General features: G+C 43.1%; 1 non-coding gene across 1 annotated transcript; it reads right to left on the reverse strand.

Moving 5' to 3' along the window:
- Nucleotides 1-2,575: 2,575 nt before the first annotated feature.
- Nucleotides 2,576-2,648, reverse strand: TRNAG-CCC (transfer RNA glycine (anticodon CCC)). Its single transcript has one exon. It is a non-coding gene; the product is annotated as a tRNA-Gly (tRNA).
- Nucleotides 2,649-7,165: the final 4,517 nt, after the last annotated feature.

The raw sequence follows: 7,165 nt of genomic DNA on the forward strand, positions 1-7,165 counted from the left end.
CTGTCTATATCACAACATGATCGGCACAGTAAGTCTAGTTAATATCCATCACCGTACATAGTTACACATTGTTTTTTCTTGTGATGAGAACTTATAAGATCTACTCTGTTAGTTGCTTTCAAATATGCATTACAGTATTAACTACAGTTATCATGATGGAGAGTACATTCCCATGACTTATTTATTTAATAGCTTGGAATTTTGTACTTTTTGAACATCTTTTCCCATCATCTCCCTTAACTTCCACCTGTGGAAATCATCAATCTGTTCTCTGCATTTATGAGCTGGTTCGTTTGTTTTGGTTTTTCGATACCCCATGTAAGAGAGATATGTAGTATTTGTCTTTTTCTGTAGGAATGCCTATTGAGAAATAGTTGACAAGTGATAACTGCTTGGATAGGAGATTTGGAATCAAGGAAAGGTTAAAGTTTGTGTTCAAATTTTGAACTTGAGAGTTTGAAAGTGAATAGTTGTCGTAACCACAAAGAAGTAGAAGCAATTGGGAGGAATTTTATTTCAGGGAGAGATGATAGGCCTACTTTTGGGGTGTTGAGAAGGAAACGATATTGTGATATTCAGTAGGTGACACACAGCTGGGCTTCCCTGGTGGCTCAGACAGTAAAGAATCCATGTGCAATGCAGGAGACCCCGGTTCGAACGGTCAGGAAGATCCCCTGGAGGAGGAAATGGCAACCCAGTCTAGACAAAGAATGAGTGACTTACATACACAGCACACAGTTTTCAGTTGATGTTGAAGGTCTGGGTTCAAGGGAGAGGGTTAGAGGGATGGACTTGAAAATGTTCCTACAGATCACCATTTCCACGGTGGAAACTTGCCGTGAGATGATATCTGAAGGAAATGAGGAGAGTGAAATGAGCAGAGGGCTGAGGACTGAGTGTTGTCCAAATAACCATGGATTCATGATGAATAATTATCCTCTTTCTGATTGATCCTCAATAATTCAGATTTACCAACGTTAGCCTTCTTATGTCTCTGCACACTTCGAATAGCTAATGAATACAGTTCTGGATAGAGAGATGGCCATAAGAAATGTTTCTCCCAAGTCATCCTGGATTTTCTCCCTGCACCAAAGGAAAGAAGTGCTTATTTAAGAGCCAGGGGGTAGAATCATGACATGCCCTAATAATATTAGATAACGTAGTTGTGGTATGATAAAAAAATAAATATTTGATCTTTGTCCTGGTTCCTGGCACAGAGCTCCAAAAACCTGGCAAATCTGAGTGATAACTGTGGCTTTTTTCATGCTAATGAAATGACCCCTGGTGGGGACTCCTAGCTTCTGCATGGGGACCGGTCACCAGAACCAAGATAAGATTGGAAGTTTGGATATTTCAGTGCTTTCTCCTGGCTCCGATCTCTGGAAGGAGAGAGGGTTGAAGATTGAATTCAGTCACCAAAGGCCAATGATTTAATCAATCATGCCTACGTAATGAAAGCTCCATGAAAATTCCCAAACAACAGAATTTGCAGGGCTTCTGGGTTGGTGAACACATCGGGGTGGTGGGAGCATGGAACGTCCGGAGAAGCCGTGAAAGTCCCGCACTCCCCTCCACCGGCCCCCTGCCAACCGTACTTTGCCGGGTGAGTCTCTTCTTTTGCGTGTTCCTGAGTTGCATCCGTTACAATAAACCAGTGCGTGCGTGTGTGTTCAGTCGCTTCAGTTGTATCGAACTCTTTGCGACCCTATAGACTGTAGTCTGCCAGGCACCTCTGTCTATGTGATCTCCCAAGCAAGGTAGCCATTTCCTCCTCCAGGGGATCTTCCTGCCCAGGAATCAAACCCACATCTCCCTCATTGCAGGTGGATTCTTTATTGCTGAGCCACCAGGGAAGCCCTAATTAACTAGTATTAGTAAATAAAGCACTTTCTTGAATTTTGTAAGTCATTCAAGTGAATTACCAAACCTGAGTGGGAGGTGGTTGGAAACACTGAATTTGTAGGGAGTCAGGAAGAAGTGTGAGCAGTCCGGCTACCCCATTGCTGCTAGTGTCTGAAATGAGAGCAGTCTTGTAGAACTGAACCCTTAAACTTTAGGGTCTGATCATAACTCTGGGTACTTAGTACCAAAATCAAATTGAATTGTTAGACACCCGGTTGGTGCCCGAGGATCAGATAATTGATGGGTGTTTGTAAAGACACCACATATTTGGTGTCATCAAAAAAAAAAAAAAATCTCTCTGCAGTCCTGGAGGGTGTTGAGTTAATCAGTAATATTCATACATTCTGGGAATTCATCGTTCTCACTCTGTTCTGACCAACATGGGTGTATTCTGACTCTTAGCCATGAATGTCACTTTTTGTAGCTATACATCAACAGTGCTGCAGAGAACTCATAGGGAAGGTAGCCAGTGATCTTCTTCTAAAAAATTTTATTGGGGTATAGTTGCTTCACAATATGATGTTAGTTTCTGCTGTATGTACACAGAAGTGAATCAGCTATATGTATACATATATCCCTTCCCTCCTTTTAAAAATATTTATTAATTTGGCTCCTCTGGGTCTTGCAGCTCACAGGATCTTCAGTCTTTAGTTGCAGCGTATGAGGGATCTAGTTCCCTGACCAGGGATTGAACCTGGGCCCACTGCATTGGGAATGCAAAGTCTTAGTCACTTAACCATCAGGGAAGTCCCCCAATTCCCTCCATCTTGGACCTCCCCCTTCCCATCATCCCCCATCCTATCCATCTAGGCCACCATGGGGTACCAAGCTGAGCTCCTTGTGCTGCACTAAATTGAGTGGTAACAGAAGCCAGTTCTAAGTATAAGGAATGAAACCATGATCCTGAGGATAGGGAAAGCAGGTAGGCAAATATACTCACTTGAAAAGCATTGGCAGAAAAGACAGGACCTGAATGGCCCAAACAATCTGCAGGCATCCTTGACTCAGCTTACTGCTCTTTGGAGCTCCTCTGTGCAGTTCAGTTCAGTTGCTCAGTCGTGTCCGACTCTTTGTGACGCCATGAATCGCAGCACGCCAGGCATCCCTGTCCATCACCAACTCCCGGAGTTCACTCAGACTCATGTCCATCGAGTCAGTGATGCCATCCAGCCATCTCATCCTCTGTCGTCCCCTTCTCCTCCTGCCCCCAATCCCTCCCAGCATCACAGTCTTTTCCAATGAGTCAACTCTTCGCATGAGGTGGCCAAAGTACTGGAGTTTCAGCTTTAGCATCATTCCTTCCAAAGAAATCCGAGGACTGATCTCCTTCAGAATGGACTGGTTGGATCTCCTTGCAGTCCAAGGGACTCTCCAAGAGTCTTCTCCAACACCACAGTTCAAACGCATCAATTCTTCGGTGCTCAGCCTTCTTCACAGTCCAGCTCTCACATCCATACATGACCACAGGAAAAACCATAGCCTTGACTAGACGAACCTTAGTCAGCAAAGTAATGTCTCTGCTTTTGAATATGGTATCTAGGTTGGTCATAACTTTTCTTCCAAGGAGTAAGCGTCTTTTAATTTCATGGCTGCAGTCACCATCTGCAGTTATTTTGGAGCCCCCACAAAATAAAATCTGACACTGTTTCCACTGTTTCCCCATCTATTTCCCATGAAGTGATGGGACCAGATGCCATGATCTTCGTTTTCTGAATGTTGAGCTTTAAGCCAACATTTTCACTCTCCACTTTCACTTTCATCAAGAGGCTTTTTAGTTCCTCTTCCCTTTCTGCCATAAGAGTGTTGTCATCTGCATATCTGAGGTTATTGATATTTCTCCCAGCAATCTTGATTCCAGCTTGTGTTTCTTCCAGTCCAGCATTTCTCATGATGTACTCTACATATAGGTTAAATAAGCAGGGTGACAATATACAGCCTTGACATACTCCTTTTCCTATTTAGAACCAGTCTGTTGTTCCCTGTCCAGTTCTAACTGCTGCTTCCTGACCTGCATACAGATTTCACAAGAGGCAGGTCAAGTGGTCTGGTATTCCCATCTCTTTCAGAATTTTCCACAGTTTATTGTGATCCACACAGTCAAGGCTTTGGCATAGCCAATAAAGCAGAAATAGATGTTTTTCTGGAACTCTCTTGCTTTTTCCATGATCCAGTGGATGTTGGCAATTTGATCTCTGCTTCCTCTGCCTTTTCTAAAACCAGCTTGAACATCAAGAAATTCATGGTTCACGTATTGCTGAAGCCTGGCTTGGAGAATTTTGAGCATTACTTTACTAGCATGTGAGATGAGTGTAATTGTGTGGTAGTTTGAGCATTCTTTGGCATTACCTTTCTTTGGGATTGGAATGAAAACTGACCTTTTCCAGTCCCATGGCCACTGCTGAGTTTTCCAAATTTGCTGGCATATTGAGTGCAACACTTTGACAGCATCATCTTTCAGGATTTGAAATAGCTCAACTGGAATTCCATCACCTCCACTAGCTTTGTTCATAGTGATGCTTTCTAAGGCCCACTTGACTTCGCATTCCAGGATGTCTGGCTCTAGATGAGTGATCACACCATTGTGATTATCCAGGTCGTGAAGGTCTATTTTGTACAGTTCATCTGTGTATTCTTGCCACCTCTTCTTAATATCTTCTGCTTCTGTTAGGTCCATACCATTTCTGTCCTTTATCAAACCCATCTTTGCATGAAATGTTCCCTTGGTATCTCTAATTTTCTTGAAGAGATCTCTAGTCTTTCCCATTCTGTTTTTTTTTTTTTTTTCCCTGTTTCTTTGCATTGATCACTGAAGAAGGCTTTCTTATCTCTTCTTGCTATTCTTTGGAACTCTACATTCAGATGCTTATATCTTTCCTTTCCTCCTTTGTTTTTCACCTCTCTTCTTTTCACAGCTATTTGTAAGGCCTCCCCAGACAGCCATTTTGCTTTTTTGCATTTCTTTTCCTTGGGGATGGTCTTGATCCCTGTCTCCTATACAATGTCATGAACCTCATTCCTTAGTTCATCAGGCATGCTATCAGATCTAGGCCCTTAAATCTATTTCTCACTTCCACTGTATAATCATAAGGGATTTGATGTAGGTCATACCTGAATGGTCTAGCGGTTTTCCCTACTTTCTTCAATTTCAGTCTGAGTTTGGTAATAAGGAGTTCATGATCTGAGCCACAGTCAGCTCCTGCTCTTGTTTTTGTTGACTGTATAGAGCTTCTCCATCTTTGGCTGCAAAGAATATAATCAATCTGATTTCGGTGTTGACCATCTGGTGATGTCCATGTGTAGAGTCTTCTCTTGTGTTGTTGGAAGAGGGTGTTTGCTATGACCAGTGCATTTTCTTGGCAAAACTCTATTAGTCTTTGCCCTGCTTTATTCCACATTCCAAGGCCAATTTTGCCTGTTACTACAAGTGTTTCTTGACTTCCTACTTTTGCATTCCAGTCCCCTATAATGAAAAGGACATCTTTTTTGGGTGTTAGTTCTAAAATGTCTTGGAGGTCTTCATAGGACCGTTCAACTTCAGCTTCTTCAGCGTTACTGGTTGGGGCATAGACTTGGATAACTGTGATATTGAAGGAGTGCTATAATTCCACCTCAAATATGTGAATTACAGCTATATTACAAGTGTGATTGCTATAACATGAATTGATTCAACATGGGAAAGATAGTACAATTAGAAATTTTAGTAGCTATGGAGAAGAACAGGAAGGTGTGTCAGAGATGAAAAATAAGTGATATTTATTAGCATATCAGGGGCTTCCCCGGTGGCCCCAGTCGTAAAGAATCTGCCTGCCAATTCAGGAGACATGAGAGATGGGGGTTTGATCCCTGGGTCTGGAAGATACCATAGAGGAGGGCATGGCAACCCACTCTAGTATTCTTGCCTGGAGAACCCCATGGACAGAGGAGACTGGCGGGCTAAGGTCCATGGGGTCACAAAGAGTCAGACATGACTGAAGCGACTTAGCATGCATTAGCCTATAAAAGGTGAACTTCAGTTTCAATGCATAGGATATGTGTAGTCTTGGGAAGGAACACAGAGATGGTTCAACTAAACCTGCTCATTTGACAACTGGAAAAGTAAAGGAGCTTTCCAGGATTTTGTGACTACTTAGTAGTAAGGCTGGAACTACAGCTTGGGGACCTCACTCGTATAATTTTTCCCCTCCCCACTGCCTTCATGATTTTGTACCTGCTTCTGGCCATGTAGATACCACCTGTCTCCTGACAAACTTCCCACCTCTATGCTTTTGATCATGGTGTTTCTTAAGCTTGTTCTACACTCTTAAGTCTCTGTGAAATCCTGGCCTTTGAGATTTCTTTAAAATTTTACATCTTCCACAAAGAATTCCCCGAACAACACTCTTAACAGTTTTCTCCTTCTGAACAGTTCTGCTACTGCTAAGTCGCTTCAGTCGTGTCTGACTCTGCGACCCCATAGACGGCAGCCCACCAGGCTCCCCCATCCCTGGGATTCTCCAGGCAAGAACACTGGAGTGGGTTGCCATTTCCTTCTCCAATGCATGAAAGTGAAAAGTGAAAGTGAAGTCACTCAGTCGTGTCTGACTCTTAGGGACCCCATGGACTATAGTCCACCAGGCCCCTCCGTCCATGGGATTTTCCAGGCAAGAGTACTGGAGTGGGGTGCCATTGATTTATTTTTGTGTTATATTTATTTATGCAGAGCTCCAAATGCCTCCAGATCATGAATGCCATTGGAAGGAATATGCCTTACACATATTTGCTCTCTCTACAGGAGCTCTTGCATCTTTCCATATGGCCTTTGTTTCTATATCTTCTTCTTGATGATGGTAAGGGGTGTTTTTGGTCCAACTGAATTATTTTCATACCACCTAACTCCAGTGGCCTCTTCCTTTTTAACTGGTCTTCCTGAAACAAAGGGACAATATAATGATGACAGGAGGTGAAGAGTAAATATCTTTAGTTTGAGTGCATTGAGGATGGAGGTTAATTAATTAATTAATTGGCTGTGCCAGATCTTACTTGCAGCATGCACATGCTTAGTTGTTCAGTCGGATCCAACTCTGATCCCATGGACTGTAGCTCACCGGGCTCCTCTATCCATGGAATTTTCCAGCCAAGAATACTGGAGGAGGTTGCCATTTCCTCCTCCAGGGGATCTTCCCAACCGGGGATTGAACCTGTGTCTCCTGCATTGGCAGGCAGATTCTTTACTACTGCACCACCAGGGAAGCCTCTGGAATATTGAAGCATGTGGTATCTAGTT

This window comes from Ovis aries, chromosome 20 (genome assembly GCF_016772045.2).
Source record: "Ovis aries strain OAR_USU_Benz2616 breed Rambouillet chromosome 20, ARS-UI_Ramb_v3.0, whole genome shotgun sequence".
In the NCBI taxonomy this organism is placed as follows: domain Eukaryota; kingdom Metazoa; phylum Chordata; class Mammalia; order Artiodactyla; family Bovidae; genus Ovis; species Ovis aries.